Source organism: Ceratotherium simum, chromosome 5 (genome assembly GCF_057802395.1).
Source record: "Ceratotherium simum simum isolate JZ-2026a chromosome 5, ASM5780239v1, whole genome shotgun sequence".
In the NCBI taxonomy this organism is placed as follows: domain Eukaryota; kingdom Metazoa; phylum Chordata; class Mammalia; order Perissodactyla; family Rhinocerotidae; genus Ceratotherium; species Ceratotherium simum.
Genome location: NC_141904.1, coordinates 33370904 through 33394287, shown reverse-complemented (window position 1 = coordinate 33394287; position 23384 = coordinate 33370904). Strand labels below are relative to the sequence as shown.

The following is a 23384-nucleotide window of genomic DNA, read 5'->3' as shown; positions in this document are numbered from 1 at the left end:
GAAAAGATAAACAAAATTAACAAACCCTTAGCTAGACTCACTAAGAAAAAAAGAAAGAAAGCACAAATTAATAAAATCACAAATGAAAGAGGAGAAATTACAACAGATACCACAGAAATACTAAGGATTATAAGAGAGTACTATGAAAAGCTATACACAAACAAACTCGATAACCTAGAAGAAATGGATAAATTCTTAAAATCATACAATCTTCCAAAACTGAATCAAGAATTAATAGAGAATCTGAATAGACCAATCACAAGTAAAGAGATTGAAACAGTAATCAAAAACCTCCTAAAGAACAAAAATCCAGGACCAGACAGCTTCTCTGGTGAATTCTACCAAAGATTCAAAGATTTTATACCTATCCTTCTCAAATTCTTCCACAAAGTTGAAGAGGACACAACACTTCCTAACTTATTATATGAGGTCAACATTATCCTGATACCAAAACCAGACAAGGACAACACAAAAAAGAAAAATTATAGGCCAATATCACTGATAAAATTAAATGGAAAAATCCTCAACAAAATATTAGCAAATAGAATACAACAATACATTGAAAGGATCATACACCACAATCAAGTGGGATTTATTCTGGGGATGTAGGGATGGTTTGACATCTGCAAATCAATCAATGTGATACACCACATTAACATAATGAAGAATAAAAATCACATGATCATCTCAATAGATTCAGAGAAAGCATTTGACAAGATCCAACATCAATTTATGATAAAAAATCTCAATAAAATGGGTATAGAAGGAAAGTACCTCAACGTAATAAAGGCCATATATGACAAATCCATGATAACATCATCCTCAACCGTGAAAAACTGCAAGCTATTCCTCTAAGAACAGGAACAAGACAAGGATGCCCGCTCTCACCACTCTTTTTCAACATAGTATTGGAAGTCCTAGCCAGAGCAATTAGGCAAGAAAAAGAAATCAAAGTGACCCAAATTGGTAAGAAAGAAGTAAAACTGTCACTACTGTGGATGACATGATTCTATATATACATAGAAAAACCTTAAAGAATCCACCAAAAACTATTAGAAATAATTAATGAATACAGTAAAGTTGCGGGGTACAAAATTGACATACAAAAATCAGCCACATTTCTCTATACTAACATTGAACTAGCAGAAGGAGAAATCAATAATACAATCCTATTTACATCTACAACAAAAAGAATAAAATATTTAGAAACAAATTTAACCAAAGAGGTGAAAGACCTATACCCTGAAAACTATAAGACATTAATGAAAGAAATTAAAGACATAAAGAAATGGAAAGATACTCCATGATAATGGAATGGAAGAATAAACATAGTGAAAATGTCCATGTTACCTAAAGCAATCTACAGATTCAATTCAATCCCAATTAGAATGCCAATAACATTTTTCACAGAGATAGAAGAAAGAATCCTAAAATTTATATGGAACAACAAAAGACCCCCAAATAGCCAAAAGAATTCAGAGAAAACAGAACAAAGATGGAGGCATCAGACTCCCTGATTTCAAAATATACTACAAAGCTATAGTAATCAAAACAGCACGGTACTGGCAGAAATACAGACACACTGGTCAATGGAACAGAACTGAGAGCCCAGAAATAAACCCACACATCTATGGACAGCTAATTTTCAATAAAAGAGCCAAGAATATGCAATTAAGAAAGGAAAGTCTCTTCAATAAATGGTGTTGGGAAAACTGGACAGCCACAAGTAAAAGAATGAAAGTAGACCATTATCATACACCATACACAAAAATTAGCTCAAAACTTGAAGGTAAGACCTGAAACCACAAAATTCCTAGAAGAAAGCACAGGCAATACGCTCTTTGACATTGGTCTTAGCAGCATCTTTTTGAATATCCTGTCTCCTCAGGCAAGGGAAACAAAAGAAAGAATAAACAAATGGGACTACTTCAAACTAAAATGCTCTGCATGGCAAAGGAAATCATCAACAAAATGAAAAGCCAACCTACCAATTGGGAGAAGATATTTGTAGATCATATAAAATAAGAGGTTAACATCCAAAATATGTGAAGAACTCATACAACACAACAACAAAATAACACCCAATCAAATTAGGCAGAGGATTAACAGACATTTTTCTAAAGAAATATAAGATGGCCAACAGGCATGTGAAAAGATGTTCAACATCACTAATTATTAGGGAAATGCAAATCAAAACTATAATGAGATATCACCTCACACTTGTCAGAATGGCTATTATTAAAAAGATAAGAAATAGTGCTGGAGAGGATGTGAAGAAAAGGGAACCTTCATACACTGCTGGTGAGAATGTAAATTGGTACAGCGACTAGGAAAAACAGTATAGAGACTTCTCAAAAAATTAAAAATAGAACTACCATATGATCCACCAATTCCACTTCTGGGAATTTATCCAAAGAACATGAAAACATTAATTCAAAAAGATATATACACCCCTATGTTCACTGCAGCATCATTCACAATAGCCAAGACTTGATGTAACCTAAGTGCCCATCAAGGAATGAATGGATAAAGAAGATGTGGTATACATATACACCGGAATACTACTCAGCCATAAAAAAAGATGAAATCGTGCCATTTGCAACAACATGGATGGACCTTGAGGATATTACGCTAAGCGAAATAAGTCAGACAGAGAGAGACAATTACTGTATGACTTCACCCATATGTGGAAGATAAACAAACAGATAGATATGGAGAACAGATTGGTGGTTACCAGAGGGGAGAAGGTAGGGGGAGGGCAAAAGAGGTAAAGGGGCACGTGTGTATGGTGATGATGGAAACTAGACTTTTGGTGGTAAATGTGATGTAGTCTATTCAGAAGTCAAAATATAATGATGTACACTTGAAATTTATATAATGTTGTAAACCAATGTGACCGCAACAACATTTAAAAATAAACTTATGAAACTTTAAACTAGAACTTTAACACAAACCATAATAACCTTAATAAAAAATATTAGCACGAGTAAATCTCTACCATCTTTTGCAATCCTTACACCTTATGGTTTGTGCTCCTCCTCGCATCTCCTCCTCAGAGATGTAGGTCCTTGAAGACATTCATTTACATTTAATAGAAGCCAGCTTCATGAAAATTAAAACTACAATCTGAAGGAGATCAGATCATGCCCCTCCCAAATACACTACTTAGGAATATTGTTTCGTTTGAGCCGAAGAAACATGAGAAACGGCAGATGCAGGAAGGGCTCTCTGAGCTCCTCCTTTCTACCTAAGAGCAGGCATAAAATTTCCCATGAGGAAGTTGCTCTACTTGCACCAGAGAGAGGAGAACATTCTTATTACCAGTGGCAAGAAGTTGATGCCAAGATGAATCTCTGCAAACAAATATACTAAAATAACCTTTATCTTCCATGAGTCTCCTCCATATATTCCCTAATAACTTTTCCACATTTACCTCCCCAGGTCAAACTCCTTTTTCCTTGGTCTTGTCATATCTGCACAATTTGTCATTTTTTGTTAAAACAGCATATAAGCTTTCAGTTCTACCCACTTCTTAGGGTCTTCATTTCTTTTCTATAAAGGCTTTCATGGCACATAAAAATATTAGCATCAAATAAAATTGGTATGCTTTTCTCCTGTTAATCTGTCTTTTGTCAGCTTAATTCTCAGGTCCAGCCACAGAACCTAAGAGGATAGAGGAAGTCTCTCCTCTCCTACAAACCCAACAGTACCCCTCTACACCAATGATTTTTTTTTAAAAACACAGGGGGAAATATCTTTGCAACATCTTCTTTTGCATTTGCAGTCTTTCTCAATAACTTAGCATAGTGGAAAGTTAGTAGTTCTTGAAGCCACTAAATCAACTACTTCTTGCATAAAGGAAGGTATATTGGTAAAATTTTTAGGTTTTTTTCTTAAGATCTTTATATATTGCTAAATTGTCTTCTTTAATTGTAAGAAAGCTTATATCTGATAGTTTCAAAACATTAACACGCTGGGCAAACTCACATATGAATCCACACAACTTCCTGTTATTCTGCCATCATTCGCTTATTTACCAATCACATTAAGAAACACATATTCCTTCATGGGGCCGGCCTGGTGGCATAGTGGCTAAGTTCACGTGCTCTGCTTCAGTGGCCGGGGGTTCACAGGTTAGAATCCCAGGCACGGACCTATGCACGGCTCATCAAGCCATGTTGTGGCAGCATCCCACATACAAAATAGAGGGAGACGGGCACAGATGTTAGCTCGGGGCTAACCTTCCTCAGTAAAAAGAGGAAGATTGACAACAGATGCTAACTCAGCACCAATCTTCCTCACCAAAAAATTAATTCATTAATTAAACTTAATTAAATAAAAACACATTGCTTCAGAACAAATCTTATGGCCAGGTATAGTCCCAGATTTCAAATAATTCACAGTTTAGTAAGAAAGGTAGTAACACAAACTCAGATTGTACTATCTTGAAATAACAGCTTTATTAGAGAGATGAAGTGCTAGAAGAAATCATAGTAGACAGTGATTAAATTTCTGTAGCTAACTTTAAAATGTCTCTCAGGGTTCTTTATAACAGAAGAAACACTCAAAGTATGAAGAAAAAGGGCAGAAAGGGCCTTTGGGAGTGCGTTTCAGGAAGAAGGAACTAGAAATGCAAAGATGCAAAATCACTCCTCAGAGTACGTGAAAAAGAAAGCCACTTTGCCTCTCATTTCTCAATTATTTTTTGATATTTCATCCCTGACTCCTATGGTTCTAATAGTCACTGAGAAAATTTGGGCCAGGCTTTATTTAATCAAACTCAATTTCTTATTTTCCCTTTGAGGATGTTTTGTGAGGTTGCTGCTTTTGGAAAATGGAGATAAGCTGGGATCAAGAAAACTATCTGCAAAGCTGGATTTAGCTACTATCCTAGGTAATGAATGTTAACAATTTATTACCAAGAGTGGGTACTAGAACTCTACTTAAGGATGAAAATATCTTTGTTTGGGAAAATAACACCACTGGTGTGGAAAGTGTGCAAACCTGTGGGCATGTGGGTTGGCAGAAACCAATACCACAAAAAGACAGGTGATAAAATTCTCACCATCAGACAAAGAGAAGATTTTAGCTTGGCCCATAGAGGAGCCATGAAGATGCTGAGAAACGTGCTACAAGTGCTACATGATGATGGTCGTGTTAAAAAAAAATTTCAATAGAATTCATTAATATACTCTAGTTATTTGCTCTATGGTATCCAATGTAACCTACTCTTCCATGTTTAATGTAAAACATGCAATAAAAGTTCTAGATTTGTAGTTCCTTCGGAGGGAGGATCAAGGAGAAGTCCCACATTTGTGTTAACCCCAAGGTGGAGAACAAAAATTCCCATTCCCACTTAAAGGGAACACAGATAGAGAAATTTAAGAAGAGCTTTGGACTTCTAAAGACCATAACCTGGGTGTTGGAATCAATCTTATTTAAATTTTAAGCAACCAGGAGACTCCAGCTAGCATTGACTTAAATCTATGATCTTTGTTTACCTTAACTCTTAATATCCTAGGTGTTGTCCTCCCTACTGACAGCAATTTTATGTCTTTTGAACACAAAGACATTGTCCTTTGAATGTGTCCCTTAGGTGATCATTTGCCCAGAAGGGACTAACAGGAGTAATTTTATTTTTAGCATGCAGTCCCAAGAAACAACCTTCTGCCTTCAAGTAATGGTAATAAAGAAAGGAAGTTAGCAGCTAATCAGCTTTGTGTCCCCATCCACCCTTAAAAGGAAGGTATTTGAAGCTCAAGTTTATGGCTTTTTCATCTTTATGTATTCTACACTTAGCCCATTGTCTAGTTCCTAGTTGGTACTCAAATTCTTAATGAAAGGAAGGAAGGAGGGAGGGAGGAAGGAGAGAGAAAGAGACTGAGAAAATTGAAAAATAAGACTATTAGGAAACTCTAAGAAAATTGTGAGGACCAAAGGTACAGAGCTATTTGGGCGTAACTTGTAGATTTGTTGATAGGGTGAACTTGCCTGCTTCATCTACCTCTCAATCTTTAGGAAGACTTCAATATTTGGTAGTGTCGGTCAATTTAAGAAACCTGTAGCCCAAAGTAGCTTTTAGGGGCAGGGACTAGAGCTGTAGAGAGAGCTATGCCTGGACGTGCAAGGCAATGGCTGGGAAGAGGGAAGGAGAGAGAAGAGCTTACTCCAGCACGGGTCTCCTTGGGCTTCTGGATTGTAGAATCCTAAAGCTCAAAGGAGTGTTGTTAATAATAGGAATGTAAAAAGAATGGGTAGGTGATATGGAGAGATATAGGAAAGCAAAGTGAAAGATTGGCGAAAATATATTCCAGAGTTGTGGAGAAGAGAAGAGAATTTTACTGAAGTATAACATACAGAAAAGTACACATATCATGAATGTATAGTTTGATAATTTCTTAAAACCTGAACACACCATGTAACCAACAGCCTAATCAAGAAACAAGAGTCTCTTTCTTGCCCCGTTCCAATTATTACCCTCCAAAAACATGACTTCTAATATTAGAGATTAGTTTTTCGTGTTTCTGTACTTTGAATAAATTGAATCATAGAATATGTAGTCTTTTGGGGACTGGCTTCTTTCACTCAATGCTAAACTTGTGAGATTTATCCATGTTTCTGCCTAGAGTCATAAATCGTTAATTTGCAATGTCATATGATATTTGATTGTGCAGGAATTTGGATAGATTCCAGTTTGAGGCTATTATGGATAGTACTGCTATAAACATTCCAGAGGATGCCTTCTGTGAACATACCTATGCATTTCTGTTGGGTATATACCTAGGAGTGGATTTGCTGGGTTATGGCACGTGCTTATGTCTAGGTTTAATAGATATGGCCGAAGAGTTTCCCCATGTTGGGAAAATGAATTTACATTTCCATCAGCAGCTGATTGAAGTTTCCTGTTGCTGCATGTTCTCTTCAATACATAGGAGTTTCTCTCTTTTTATTTTAGCTATTCTGGTAGCTATGTAGTAATATCTCATTATATTTGTAATTTGCATTTTTCTGGTGACTAATGAATTTAAGCAATTTTTCATAAGATTTATTAGCCACTAAGAAATCCCCTTTTGTGAAGTGGCTGTTCAAGTCTTTTGTTCATTTTTTTATTGGGTTGTTTGTCTATTTCTCACTGATTTGTAGAAGTTCTTTATGTATTCTGGATGAGTCATATATATATTATATAATATATATAAATACACGTCTATATATTTGAAATATCTTCTCCAACTTTTTTGGTTGTTTATGTAACTTTTTAATTTAAACTAGACTGAAACTTTTTAACGCCTGAAAACAATACTATCCTTATTGTTGAAGGCAGTAAAAATTTAGAGAATCTCTCATCAAGAGACAGAAGAAGGAGATATGATGGAATAGTTCACAGGACAGCAATGGGAGGAAAGAAAACTATTTACTGTTTATATCACCATCAGGTTCAATTAACACACACACATGGCTTCATTAAGTCCCTTGGCAACCCTCATTTCACAGGCAGCAGAACCAAAAGTCAAGAGACTCTCAAACATACCACAAATGTACCCCATGTATAGGTAACTTCTCCAAAGTAGCCAGCCTAGTAAATTGTTTGCCAGATTTTGAACCCAAGCCATATGTCACCAAAGCCCAACACTGCTAACCATGACATTTAACTACCGTGCCTGGCTTCTTATCTGTGGCTGTAAAAAAATGAATGATGCCTTGGCTTACTCCATTGGAAAGTTGTGAATGCTTAGGCTAATTTATGACTTTGCTGTGCCAGTGCAGAAAAGCATTATTTCCCCACTGTATTTCCAAAGAGACAGCTGTCCAGTGATCTTCATGTGACCTTCTTAGCAACTAGCTCACTACTAGGGTTTTGATAAATGCTTCCTGGATGAACAAATAAAGGAATGAATGAATGCCGGCATGCAAAGAGGAAACCTGAATTTTAATGTTGGCTTTCTGCTAAAGACACCACAAGTGATGAAATAGGCTTCTCAGTGTCCTCAGGTGTTGTGAAAATAATTCAGGTTTCAGATGTCCAAGAAGTCTACATCAGGTGAATTATTTTAAGCCGTCGCTTCTGAGACTAACCTCTGTGCTGACAAAAATAGGCGAGTGAAACAGCTGCAGCAATAAAATGCACCATGGGTACTGGCATGTGTGGTGCCAGCGAAACAGAGCAGGAAATTTTAAGCGCTGGGAGGAGATACAGCAGGAAGCTAGCTTCAGTTCTCTTGACTTCAGCAAAGGGAGGAAAGGAAAACACTAGCAAAATGGGCCTTGACAGGAGCAGACATACCTAATCTAGCTCATCCCAACAAATGTCATACATGTATATCTTGATGTGTAAGTACTAGAGCTTTTCTTTAGAGCAATTACACAACCAGTTACCCCAGTGCATCAAAAGCTAACGAAACTGCACACAGCCCTGTTGTGTTGAGAAGTGCTGAAGTCCTGGCCTGTCGAGAGACATGGCTGCCATCACGGGCCAAGCAAGCTACAAGTTAAATAGCCATTTGGATAACTCAGTAGGCCAGGAAAAAATTGAGAACATCCCTGGGGTGGAACGTCACGGCACCCTGGTTTCATCTCCATTCTCATGACTTACTTGCTCTGTCACCTAGAAAAAAGTCATTAATTTGCTCTATATCCCAGTTTGGCCATCCATAAAATGAAGATGTTAATATCTTCCCTTTTTATAAGTCAAGTAAAATTATCTAACACTAGTAATAGCCTGTAGGTCATAGGTCTATAATTCCTCAATAGTATTCCAAAATTCAAAAAGCTAGGAAAACAAAATTTTTTCATAAGTCATTTTGGCAGCAAAACTTCACCTGACATGAACAGATTTGGTGGTAAAACCTGACCTGAATTTGAAGCTTTTTATTTATTTAGTCCCATTTGGTGAATATTCATAAGTTTCAATGCAGAAATGCTAATGGGATTGATTAAGGATTCTGCTCAAGACCCTTTCAGGAGTATTATAAAGTATATGGAATATATGCTGTTTTACCTTTTTAAAAAATCAAAAATATTCTGATTTTTAAAGTATACCTGCTCAGTGGGACTATGGGCTTGCATTAAAACAAAGACAATAATATATAAAATATAACCAAACACCTAGATTTATTTTTTTCATGGTCCAAAATGCTTAACCTTCAACTTAAATTTCCCTGCATAAGCCTAAGCCTACATCTTATTCTCAAACAGGTCACCAAGCAGGGTCACTTTATCCACACAGTATCCAAGGCTTATGACATTTCTAACATCCTACAAAAATATGAGAACTGGAAAACAAAGCTATTAGCTCCAAAAAAAAAAAGAAAAGAAAACTATAAAATAAAATCTACAAAACATAGACCACAAAAATCTATAAAACTTATATCAGCTACTTCATCAGTGGTTATATTTAGTATTCATAAAATATCATTGCATTTGAAAAAAATTTATAGATTCAATTTTTCTCACTTTGCAAGAATGCTCATGTATGCACAATAATTGTTGAGAAATGATAGCCTCTCATAAATTGTATTCCTTCTTGTAGTCAAATGATTTCAAAAGCAAAGTAACAAAAATTCTTACAAATGTTAATAGAGAAATAGTATGTTAGTGTGAGATGTAGATGCAATTTAATATATTTTATATAAGTTAGAACTTATAATAGTCGTAATGTTTAGCTTATCCATGAAGAGAAGGGCCAACTCTGTCAATATAAGCTCTAAGACAGATTTATATGTATTGGGGTGGAGAGTTTTCCTCTAATAATCCCAAGCGTCAACTAAGTTTCCTTAACAGCCAGAGTTTTCTGGTTCCCTTCTCAGTTATAGAGACAAACACCATTGATCAAACATTCACTAGTCTGGAGATACACTCTGGAAAGTGACCAGAACTAATATGATCTTCATATTAAGTGTCCAGTTAATTTGACCTGTAGGTCAAAAGAATTCATCTTCACTTGGATTAATAAACTGACCAATCCAACCTCGAATGGTGGCAAATGAGCGCTGGTCTAAATCTCAGACTGTCTACATAGCACTAGTTCAGTAGGCATGAGAAATGATTCAGACCACAACCCTTAAGCAGAGAAATGCGATTCCATTGCCAAGTTGTAGAAATGACTTAGCTATTATCATGGCATGCTTTACATAGAAAACTAAACTTCTAGGGGTTTTGCTGACTGTTTTATCATTTAACACTATGATATCATTTAATACTCACAATACCCTATGAGTTAGCTACAATCATTTTCCGTATTTTACAGATAAGGAAACAAGCATTGAGAGATTTAGTGGCATGCCCAAGATCAAGCTAGTGACATATAGAATATGAATCTAGCTTTGCATGTCTCCAGAGTCCAAATTCTTAACCATTATTGTGGCAAGAATCGCCAGCCTCTCCCATCCAAAATAACAAGCCCATCAGTCTCATCATTTTCTTTTTACCTGTAGTATGAAAGGTTTTGTATACCCACATACACACACATCTTATAAAACATAAAGATATTCTTATCTTATAAAACCGTATCTCACTACGGAACTAAAGACTTTTTAGACTAATCATATCATTCTGAAGTCAAATCCTGTATCTTATTTCCCAAATTCCAAAGAGACACACTTGGAGATTCTGTAGCCATAAGAAAGATAAATAGTTCTATCAAGCTCCATAGGAGGGCAGTAATGGCGATACAGGAGAGACTGCAGTGCAGTTCAGCAGCAAAGCCAGTGAAGCCATTATTGCTGCTCCAGGCAGCAATCAGCAACTGGAGAAGAAAGACGCCAAGTCCATCTCCACTGAACCACTTGCTAAGAACAACTGCCTAGATTTTATTGTCTTTATTTTCTAGCTTTTCCTCTGCCTCATGTTAACAGGAGAGGCTTCTGTACCTCAGGCTTTCACACTTAATTTGCTAATGGACATTTAAACTGACGAGTAGATTCACAGTGAAGTAACACCCCTGGCTTCTCTAACTTACTCCATTTTCCATGGTCCCAAAAAACATCAAGACGTCTCTCCATTTATCCCACTGAGGACCCGCTTAAGTCTTAAGTGCACAGATTGTCTTAAGGAGCACTGATGACCACTGATAAAGCCATGCTTCCCTTAAGGTGGAAGCGAGGAAGTTGCCGTACTCTGGGTGAGAGTACGTCATGGTTTAACATCGAAGTGTCAACATCAGACGAACACAGCACTCTCTTCCTGTTCAACTCATGACTTCTTCCCACAGCAAAACATTTATTCATAAATTATTTGATATCAAGTGGCCTCTAACACCCATCAATGCCCCGTTCACTACTGATCCAGTAACAGATGCTTTAGAATCTCCATTTGTGGTGAAATGAACAAAAATAATATAGAAAAGGACAAGAGCCTCATTATTTCCAAGCCTCATTTTTCATTTCAATATTAATGATGCATCTTAATAATTTTACAGAAATCTCACTCTTCACTATAACACAAAAAAATCAAGAAGAAATCCGAGCTTACCCCTTAAACAAAGTAGTTGAATATTTGGCTGCTAAGATAACAGAGCTCCATCAATGACTTCTCTCCTCCATCAGCAGCTATCTTTAAGGAACTTGAAGGAGTTTTAGTCCAAGTGGGTTCTTTTAACAAGATAAATACAATGTTTATATTGAAGTGAGTGGAGACCTGTCTTAAAAAAGGTTAAGTTCCACAAACAGTAAATACCATCAAAACTCACTTGAAAATCCCTTAGGAAGGCATCACATTGGATGTAAATACATATTGCTCAACACATTCAACACCTTCTCTTTTCCTCCAAAGATGAAACAGATCTCTGTCACTTTGGACATCCAGCGATGGCTAGTTTACATTTACAAGCCGCATTATACAAAAATTGTGCGTCTTTGAACAGTAAAATCATACATATGACAGCAAAATGGTCTCTTCATGAGGGCTTATGGTAACTGAGATATTTTGGGTAACAGGAGATATATAAACTCATCTCTCCAGGGTTTGTGTTTATTGAAGAGAAAGTCAAGTGGAATCACTGACACTATTTAAATTGTTTTCTTCGTCCTTCCTCTTTATTTCTCTCAGCTGTTTTTTCTAATAGAATTCACTAGGATTGTTCATTTTTGAGTTGAAACAAATCTTGAGATTACGTCAAGGAAATGGTCGTCATGCAACAATCTCAGTTCCACCCCTTGTTTGTTTGTTTTTTAGGTTTTATTTAAAAGCATAATGCCCTCAAGGTCCATCCATCTTGTTGCACCAAATGGCAGGATTTCCTTCTTTTTCATGGTTGAACAATATTCCATTGTATATATAGACCACATTTTCTTTATTCATTCATCCATCAATGGACACTTAGGTTGTTTCCATGTCTTGCTTATTGTAAATAATGCTGCAATGAACATGGGGATGCATATATCTTTTCAAGATAGTGATTTCATTTCCTTCAGATAAACACCCGGAAGTAGAATTGCTGGATCATATGGTAGTTCTATTTTCACTTTTTTGAGGAACATCCATACTGTTTTCCATAATGGCTACACCAATTTTCATTCCCAAAAACAGTACACAAGAGATCCCTTTTCTCAGTTCCACCTCTTAGAGCAGATAAAAGTTGGTTACATAAAAACTTCAGTAATACTAGAGGTCATCAGAAAGACTAAAGTTAATTCTATAGACTAACAATAATCAGCACGGGAGAAAACACAATGGGTATGATTATGCATGCATTTCCCCCCAAAAAGTCTGTATGTTCCAATTAACTCCAAACATTTGTGGCTGGGGGGACCAGCTCAGGCTCAAGCCACACTGTAACCAATGAGACAGCAAAATGAGTTTAAGAGTGGATGGTAAAACTAAGTTAGATCCAAAGGTTAGCCAGGAGACCCCCAAAGTTCAAGCTCAGGCTTGTTTTGGTAAGTATAGTAATTAGGGAAGGGGGAGGTGGGCAGGGAGGAGGTACAATTGACCCAGTGCGCATGTCAGAAAGAAGTTCCAGGTGACCGATGTGAACATAGAGAGCAGCAAAAGTGCATCTTGGTTCTTGGACATCTGTTCATAAATGACTAAATTCCATTCCTTGGAATCCTGGACCAGGACGGGAACTCGGCCAAGAATTAGCTAGGCCATGAGGGCTAAGAGTCAAAACAGCAGAAGGGTTATGATCATTCGCTTTGAAATGAAGCACATTTGTGTTGTAATTATGGCTCTGCCACTCATTAGTAAGTAGTAAGTACTCATTAGATGGTAACGATAGCCAGATAGGCCAATGTTCAGACCCATAGAGAAGAACTGAGGAATAAGTTAACCATGCAGACTACAGCAGAGCGTTTAGTGCAGGAATGCAGTCCTGGAATTGGTCAACACAGGGAACTAGGTGGAGAGTGAGGAGTTGGTGGGGGGAGTGGTAGGCCCAGAGGGGGATTCACAGGTGTGCCACCTTTGCTGTCGCACATGGCCCTATGCTTGGTTTAATGCTTTGCTGTCACCATCTTGAAATTCTCAGTAATTTTTTAACATTTTGCACTCGATCCCAGAAATTATGTAGCTGGTCCTGGGTAGGCCATTGTGGACGTCAAAGACATTTCAGACACTGAAGATACTGCAAGCACCCACAGACATCGGGATAAGGCTTCACTGATTCTGACTGGTTTAGACTTGTCTGGGTCTTGCAAGGCAAGACACAGAATCCAGCTCAAGGAGATAGAAAAAGCAAAAACAGGACAAACTAGACAGGGGAGCAGGCACACCTGTTTAATGATGAGGGTGACCATATAATTTGTTTTCCAAATCAGGACACTTTTGAGAATGAAAAGGGGTGCTATTAATAATTATCCCAAGACAGCAGTGTAAACTGTGACTCTCCTGGTCAAACTAGGAGAAATGGTCAGAATAGGTCAGAACTAGGAGAATAACTTCAGAATATTCTGAAGTTGGGCAAAGTCAGAAAGGAATATGGAAGATACCATCATGACCACAAAGCACATGTGTTCATAGAAAATTCAGATCTATTTTTGGAGGTAGGGGGAAAAGGGTAGTTGTTATCTTGTCTTTGAAAGGATGATCAAAACAGAATAAAAGTTATGTAGCCAAACTTCTGTTTGAAAAACTGCCCATATCTTGATAATTGTTGCAGCTGGGTAGATAGGTTCATGGGGTTCATTACACTATTCTCTCTACTTTCATACGTGTTTGGAAATTTCATAATAATTTTTTTTTACTTTAAAAAATGGTTAACTTAGATGTTTTTGTTGATACTACATTGATTGAATAAATATTCTTAAATCTTCTAATAAATTATTTTATTAACGACTTGCTACAAAATAAATTACTTTGAAAAATAAAAAGGAAAACAACTTGATTGAGAATGATTCAAGTGTCAAGTGTTCTCAAATTACCCAAGTAAATAAAGAGTGCTGTTGCCAGAATTTCTATATTGAGGGACTTGGGGATATAAATCTAATTGAAGAAAAAATCAGAAATTCTGTCTTGAAGATCTGTTTACATAGAAATCACATTATTTTTATTTAGATTTCAAGTTGATTTTGAATGGCTTGGGATAGATGTGATGGAGCTTACGGGACATTAAAGCCTCTTATATTAGTCACAAGAGGTTAGACTATACTACAGATACAAATTACTCCAAATCCCAGTGGCTTAAGAAAAACCAAAGCTTATTTCTGGCTTGTGCTACTGTCTGTCAAGGATTAACAAGGCGCTCTGCTCCCCTCACTCACCCAGGGATCCAGGCCAGTGGAGACTCTACCATTTTGTAATTGCACCATCTGGAACACATGGCTTCCTCTATCCCTGTGTCAGGCAATAGAGACTGGAGAATCACACATGGGCTATCTTTTGCCTCAGAACATAAGTGACATGTCACTTCCACAACACTTCATTGGTTGCAATTTGTCATACAGTACCATCTGACTGCAGAGAGAAAGAGAAATCTAGGAGAGCAAATGGAATATTTGGTCAGTAATACTGTCTCTACTATATCCCCATCACTCCTTTGGACAATACCTTAAGAAATATACAGCTCATGATTTCTAGGGTCTTAAATCCTAGAATTTGAGCTGAATATTGAATGAGAATTAAAATGGCATTGATATGTCTGAAAATATTTATTCAACAAATTAATAATGAAAAGATGATTGTAGGGTGAAATTTCTGGCTAACATTTTCAAGCACTAAATAGTATTCATTTTCATGTAAGAGGCATGATTAATGCAAATTAATATTAACAATTCATTCAAACCAGCATAGCTGACCTTTTCATTGCTACAGATAATGGTAATGTTTATTTTACAATGAGTGACTGTATTAGTTGTCTATTCCTACATGACAAACTACCAGCTAGGCTCAATGAGTGGTTTCACTTGAGGTCTTTCATGTGATTGCAGTCAGATGGTGGCTAGGGTTAGAATCATCTGAAGGCATCTTTTCTCCTAGGTCCGATACTTCTGCTGGGATGGCTGAAACAGCTGGGGACTGGCTGGGCATCTCTCTTTCCATGCAGACTCTCCACAAGACTGGTTTGGGCTTCCACATAGCATAGCATTCTCAGGATAGTTGGGCTTCTACATGGCAGATTGCTTCTCCTAGAGTAAGCATTCCAACAGCACAAGGCCAAAACTGCAAGACTTCTTAGCACCTAGGCTTGGAAGTCCCCCAGTGTCACTTCACTGCACTCCACTGGTCAAAAGTGAGTCAGAGGGCCAGCTGAGCTTGCAAGAAAGAATGCAAAAGTGTGAGTATACTAGGAGGCATTGTTCATGGGGGTGCCATCTTTGGAGACAAGCTATCATTAATCAGACATTTCATTTAATCAGACCCTAATTTCCTACACTCTAAATAATTCATTTTCAAATGCAGGTCCAGATTTGTAAGGGTTGATATTATGTCAAGTTTGCTTTTCCACAGTTTTTTCCTTATCCTTTAAAACACTGTAAACAGGACATGACAGTTTGCAAATGCTTAAGAATTGGTATTGTAGATCTTCTCTGATCTCTAGATTATTAATGCTAGGGTGTCAGCTAGGTGTCAACTCTACTTAAGAACATTGCCACCTTGCTATTCTGGTCAGATTCTGAAATACATCAGTGCAGGTATCATGAGGAATGCTAGGATCAGGGAGGATAGTGCAGGCCTTCCATTTTATATGTACAATCATATAAATCATGTGTGTGTATACGTGTGTGTGTTTATATGTATATATAATATAACTGTCTATAGTAGATAGACTGGCATTAGCCCCTAGGCTAAGGAGTTCCAAACTTAACAAAAACAATTCACAGAACATCAACATCAGATTAGACATGGTTACTTCATAACCCTTATTGAATAAGACAAAAACAAGACCACTCCATAATTACATTCAAGTAGAGAGAAAAACAAGACCACTGTCCAAATCACGAAAGTGACCAAACATTCCCCACCCTCAGGGAACATGAGTGACTGCTGCTTCTTTATCACTTACATCTTTTGCCTTGCTCCATTTTTACCACCTTCTGGATAAAATTATTAAGATACCCAATCACAGAATTACCCCCAGTTCCTAACAGTACTCAATCCAGAACAAACTCCACTTCCTCACTTCTCACCAAAATCTCCTAAGCCAAGCCCAAGCTCCATAATAAGCCCCTCCCAACAACAATCTCTCATTCAGATGTCTAAATTTTCCATGGTGTTCAGTCTCCTTTATAGCAGCAAGCAACAAGTAATATGTTCAAATTTGGTTGAACACGTGTGTGTTCTTGGTGGTCTTTGGTTGACGAGCATTATTTAGATATAAACAAAATGTTTTCTATCTTTTTAAATTGCAAACAAAGTTCAAAAATCCCACACACAGATAAAGGGGATCAATTTTGTTCAGAATTCTGAACAGAATAAACTAGGAGTTTACATTTGTCTCCATGGACCCCAGAGCATCAAGTAACCATACACAGAGTCTCAACATTGACTATTTCATCACTGAAATCTCATGGCAACCACATTAATCCCAAATGCATAACGTGGATAACGTAAGTGAAGAACACCAGTTTGACCAATGAATCAACGTAGACTCTCCCGGCGTCTGGCAGCCTCCACTTCTATCACAATGCTTATCATCAGAACTAACAGCAGCAATGAGGTGAAATCCATTTTACTTCGATCAACTCATAATTATCATCTTTGATGTGAGCCTCAGTTAAGAAGGTGGAAACTAATAATTGGGAAGAAAGAAAAAAACTAAATGTAGATTTGTGGGCCCACCTTCTCCATTCTGTTCCTGCTGTCATTTCATACAATTCATTTATTCATTCATTCATTCAACAAATACTTCATGAGCTCCTACTACGTGCTGAGTCCAGGGAGTTTCACCAACAGGTATGAAAAAAATATGTAAGACAATCCAGGAAAAATACTCACTGTAGCCTTTTATCAGTAGAGTGCACTTGTCTTCTTTCCCTTACTATAAAAACACAGTAAAACTATAAAATGCTCTCTTCTCTCACTTAACACTAATCCTTCCCCATAACTGAAACTTCTGCTGTCAGCCTTGAATGCTGTCAGTTTTATCTGCTACCAGAAAACGATGACACTGGACCATGTGGTTAAATTCTCTTGAGTCAATTGTTACTCCTTAACATATTATATCTCTTTTTTTTAATTCACTGTTTTTTCCTTTTTTTTTCTCTTATCCCCAAAGCCCCAGTGCATGGTTGTATATCCTAGTTGTAAATCCTTCTAGTGCTTCTCTGTGAGCCGCCACCACAGCATCACAACTGACAAACGGGTGATGTGGTTCCTCTACCGGGAAACAAACCCAGGCCACCCAAGCGGTGAGAGCACCGAACCTTAACCACTAGACCCTTAGGGCTGGCTCTGTTTTTCCCTTTCAATTAGATGAATTTTAAGGTTCTTACCTACCCAGGACTACTCTAAACACAAAGTTTACTAAAAGGCTAAAGAGTCATCATCGATCAATGGATCATTATTGACCAAAACTTTACACTGAGGGTTTTTAAGACACAATGCTTGGATTGGTGCCAATTATCCAAAAGAAAAACTTTCCATTTCTAAACCATAAGAAGATAGCTATTTAATATTTATAAGAAATTTTCTGAATATGAGAGAAGGTATGATGGGCAGTGTGAAGCTTTTCTAAAAAGAAGTACACAATAGCATAAAAAACTTATCACAATTTCAGTTTACTGCTCTGTGTTTCAGATTTGAAGATACCAGTCAGACAGTCATCATTCTCATCTATCTGTTTCATTTATTTGAAGTGCAATTCATAATGGCTTTTATTTGGTAGGTATTTGCAAGGCGTATAAAACTCTATGTACATTCCTCACAAGCTGCAAAGCGATGGGAGGAGTAACTTCTTTCTTACAAATATGTTTTCAAATTATTCCAAATAAAATACCAAATACTGCATTTTTAACCAAAACTTGTTAATAAATATATTAGTGTCTATGTTTTAGAAGTTGTCTATCTGCAAATAGATTGACCTATGCTTGAGTAGACATAAGCCCCTGTTTCAACACAGAAAATTAATCATGCAAAAATAATTTCAGAGTAGAAACAGTAACTAGAGGCCAAAAAGTTGTGTTCTGGTCAGCTCAAAACAGAATTATTTGTTAAAATGGTTTTCAGTGGCCTTAAATTAGTCTAAAAACTTTAGAGAGAGAGTACTGACCACTGGTTAAGGGACCAGGGAGCTGGAATCTGACAGAACTAACTGTGTCATTGGATAAGTTAGTTAAATGTTTACGTTGTCAGTCCCCTCATCTGTAAAATATTGCATCCTTATCATAGAGATATTAAGAGGATTATAAGAGATAGTGCATGTAAAGAAACCAGCAGATCCCACATAGTAATGTTCAATAAATGTTAGGTATGATGGTAATGATTATGATGGAATGGTGATGATATTAATTCTCAAATGAGTAGGTCTCTGCCTGTGTACTGATTTACTCATTGCTGTACCTATGTTTATGTTTGAGGTTGACAAATAGTGTTCTGAAAACAAACAGGACAAGATCCACTTGGATTCTTAGTGAGTATAAATCCATGGCTCATTTTTTTTCCCCTAAATGTTCTGCTGATGCCAAAAGTCAGAGGAAGACACAAAGCTGGAATCCAGGATTGAGTTGCAATTGTACTTTCTACCTCAGGCTGAGAATTTGTGTAGGTACTTTCAAAGACTGAAGCCAATAAGCCTATTATATTGCAAACACAAAAGACAAAGGTTTTGTAATAAACACAAATTTAAAAGGGAAGGATTAGAGCATGAATAACAAAGAAGAGGAATAATTATTCTGTGTGGGATAGGGGTGTAAAAGGATTACCACGCACCAGGCCAGCTCAAGAGAATAAATTACAGTTTTCAGCAGCTGCAAGCCTGGCGATCCTGTAAATATTCACATAATATTTCTAAAATTAAAAGCCACTGTTATAGAAACAAAAGAATGAAGTGCATCATCCCATGGTAGGTGTATCAGCCAGGAAACAGTCGGAGGAACTGTTGGAAAAAGAGAGCCCATACTAGGTAGTCCAAGAGAAGGAATTTAGTATAGGGCGCCCATTATCAGGGTGTTAGTAGAGCTAAAAAAACAAACAGGGAAAGGCGAGGAAGCTGCTACCTCCCCTGGGAGGTGGGGTGGGGGATTGTACCTAGACACTACAAGCCAGGGCTGCCTTATGGGAGCTGGATCCACACAGAGGCTCAGACATGGAGATATACTGCCCAAAGCAAATGGAAAGGGAGAAATATATCCTGGGTTTTCCCTTTCTATCTCCTTCCAATCTGCCAACAGTCCCTCCCATTGGGAGAACTTACATAGGAATCAGTTATCAAAGGAGCCTGGGAAGTAGATGTCAAGGGATGGGCATGGAGCAGATCTGAAAACAAACAAGCAAATGACCAGCACAATAGGCCCTAGCCAAGGAAATTTATAAATACAGAAAAGTTTACCACTCCTGTCACTTAAAAAGGACCCTCAATACAAAAGAGACGTCAGCAATATTAGTTTTAATCAGAGTACCATTTGGAAATGCCATCGAACTATGTTCCTCAATCAAAACGGCATTGCTAATATTGAAAGGCTCTCCACATAACCAAATTTCTTTCAATACGTGAGAGGGTAAAAATGAAACCCATTTTTGGTTGCTTTTGCATTTCATAGACCTGTAAGAACTTAAAAAAAAAACATTGGGAAATGTGTGTAGGGTGGTCACCACTTTAATTTGCCCAGGACGCTAAAAACTACACAAATACCATCTACTAATTCCCTGATTTCATAAAATAAGGTCACTGTAATATCAGAAAACTAAAAGGATATATTCTCAGAATTAAAGACTGTCCCCAATAATACCCTGTCTTCACTCTTCTCATTTCATTGCATATGAAAAGTTTGCAGGACCAGCACAGAGTCACAGAATGACTACATCAGATTATCTCATTGTGTAGTTCCCGCAAGGATTGTATGGACTTGTAAAACTGAATACGTTCTGGAGTAGAAAACCATAGAATCCTAGACCAACTAAATTCATGTAATCTTGGACAACATAATCTCTGGGTCTCACTTTCCTTAGACTGTGAAGATTAGATCAGAGCATCTCTCCAATGTTAAGGGTCTCAGCACAGAGGTGTGAGTAGTGACTTGTTCAACTCAGTCTCTGGAAAGTGTGAGAACGAAAATCAGAAATACTGATTCATAACCCAGTGTACGTTTTCAGGTTGTGCCTACCATGTAGGAAGTAAAGGAAACCTAGATATTCAAAGCAATCTCTCTTGACTGGTGCCACTGCCTATCTCTCTGTGCCACCTCTTTTCTCAGCTAGCATTCACAAAGTAATTTACCAGAAGCTATAGCATCCACACAAAACTGATACCAATGGAGGCAGAGCCATCACCTCCACTTTTTTTTTACCAACCAATTCAATATAAAAATAGGCACTGTGATAAAATATTGCATAATGGAAGCATTGATTTTTCTCTTATTAATATTCTTTAATATTGCTTTATTGACAAATGTCAATTCGTAATTGCAAAAGAAAAAAAAAGGTAAAAGAATACACAAAAAGAGTTTTCACATTACGCTGATGTTGGAGTAAATTATCACCAACACTACATTTCTGCAGAAAGTCAATAAAATGAGGGGGGAAATGTGAAGATAAACCATTTATACTCTGCCCCTCTTATAATCACTGCAGCCAGCCTAAGTGACCTGAAAAGTCTAAGAGAGAATTCTGACCAATAAAGCAAAAGACAACTGGGAGTTCATTTCTTCTTGGTCTCATAACTGGTAGGTAATTTGAATGTAAGTCCTGCTCAGCTTTTAGAGTTCAAAGTTAATGTTCTCACCATGTGCTGCTCGAAAAGAAGCCCACCTGGTCACAGTGTGTCACCTGTAAAAACTGCTCACCAACAGAAAAGATTCTGTTTTGTTTACACACAGAGACATAATACACTCTGCTGGCTTAACTTCCCCTGAAGAGGTTAAATAATGTTCACTATTGTTTGACCTAAATAGAAGTTGCTAATCACTCTGAGTAACTAGGCGAGGAAAAAAAAAAGCGATTCTTTGCAATATTAGCACATTTTCTGATATATTGGTGTATACCCTCAGACAGAGACGCTGTGTGCCATCCACACACGTGCACATATGCACGTACATGTGGGAGCATACACGATTTCCTGGAATAAAAAGGACAGAAGGGATAATCTTTGGTTGAAGGAAAAAAAAGGCAAAATTAACTTCCAACAATTGCTAGAATGATTTCATCAGCTATCCACTGAAGAGGGCTTTGAACGTGGAACTTTGGCATTTTTCTGTCACTGTCCCCCTAACATAGCCCTGACCCAAAACTTAGGGTAGAGAAAAGTAACCAGTGAGGAACTGCACAGTCCTGTGTGGAGGGGCCTGCCTTCAAGGTGAGAACAGACAGGATCCCAATACCCGCCACATTGGCCCAGTGATGAAATAATTGTTAAGTTTAAGCACACTACAAGGGAAACAATATGTCAAGTTTCTTAAAAAGAGCATATTACCTGATGTGGCTGTGAACTGGACCATCTGCTATAGGAAGCAGCACTTGAAGACTTGCTGGCTGAGGTTCTCTGAAAAAGGGAAGAAAAAGAAGATTTCAGGCTGTAACACAAACTAAACACACTTTATGTTTCTCTAAACAAATTATTTATTCAGTGTCTACAGTTCCAAAGATTATCACTTTACACTCTGTCTGAACTGAATCTTTCTGTTTCATTTTTTTAAAACATCTTCTCCTCAGCAAGTGTAATTTATAGACACTAGAGTAAAAGCACCTGGATCCAAGTCTCAGTTTGTCCTACGGGTTTGACCCGGTGAAGGCACCCAAGTGCTCTGTCTCAACTTTCTCTTCTCTGAGACTAAATAATAATTCTTATGTCACGGGATTCCTGTGAGGATCAAACATGATAACAGGTGTGAAGCACTTGGTACAGTAAAGTGCCATACATAGATAAAGCATTCATCCAACAAGTAGAAAATGACACGTTATTGTAAGTTTCCGCTTGAAACGAAACTGGTATAGAAATATGCGAGTTAATAAATGAGGTCGTTTGGGAGTCGGTTATTCTTTTTTTTGTGAGGAAGATCAGCCCTGAGCTAACATCTGCCAATCCTCCTCTTTTTTGCTGAGGAAGACTGGCCCTGGGCTAACATCCATGCCCATCTTCCTCTACTTTATATGGGACGCCGCCACAGCATGGCTTCACAAGTGGTGCTTCGGTGCGTGCCCAGGATCTGGGCTGGCGAACCACGGGCTGCCGCAGCGGAGCACCCGCGCTTAACGGCTTGCGCCACCGGGCCGGCCCCAAGAGAGTCGGTTATTCTTGTTGCAAAAAGATCCTTCATCTTACGAAAGAGCTAACACCATTGCTACCAGCAACCTGGGCTTGTAAAATGCCCCATCTCACTGTAGATGAGCTAATCCAAAACCACCTTGACACCATTTTTCTTTGCCTGCTTGTACTGTAGAAGCCAGAAAAGCTACACAGTCACTTTCTCAGCATTCCTTCCCACTAGTGCTGGCCAATGAGACATGTGCATAATTCTTTGAGGGGGTGGGGAGTTCTGGGAAACCCTTTGTTTTTCTGATAAAAGGGAAAAGATAAGGCTTGTACCGTCCCCATTGCTCTTCTTTCTTTCTAAAGGCAGATATGCTACACGGAGCTGGAGCAACCATTTTGTGACCATGAGGAAAAGGCCAAGAGAAGAACAGAGCTGCTAACCTTGCTCTTGTTAAGCAGCTGAACCAGAACTTTGGGCTGCTACTTTTGCCTAAACCCTCCTTGTGTAATTGAATACCATCACGTTTTCTGTTACTTGCAGAGTGTAATCTTACATTCTGCTAGCTCATTCAAATGAAGAGTCAAATTACAAGATTTCAATTCCTCA

The 23384-nt window shown here is 37.7% G+C and overlaps 1 long non-coding RNA gene across 2 annotated transcripts in view; it reads right to left on the bottom strand.

Moving 5' to 3' along the window:
• LOC147916995 (uncharacterized) overlaps nt 1-23384 on the bottom strand; it is a 253027-nt gene that overhangs the window by 169028 nt on the left and 60615 nt on the right. For both annotated transcript variants that reach the window (XR_015552182.1, XR_015552181.1), the window contains exon 2: nt 21998-22066. This is a non-coding gene — a long non-coding RNA (uncharacterized LOC147916995). The remainder of the gene's footprint in view (nt 1-21997; nt 22067-23384) is intronic.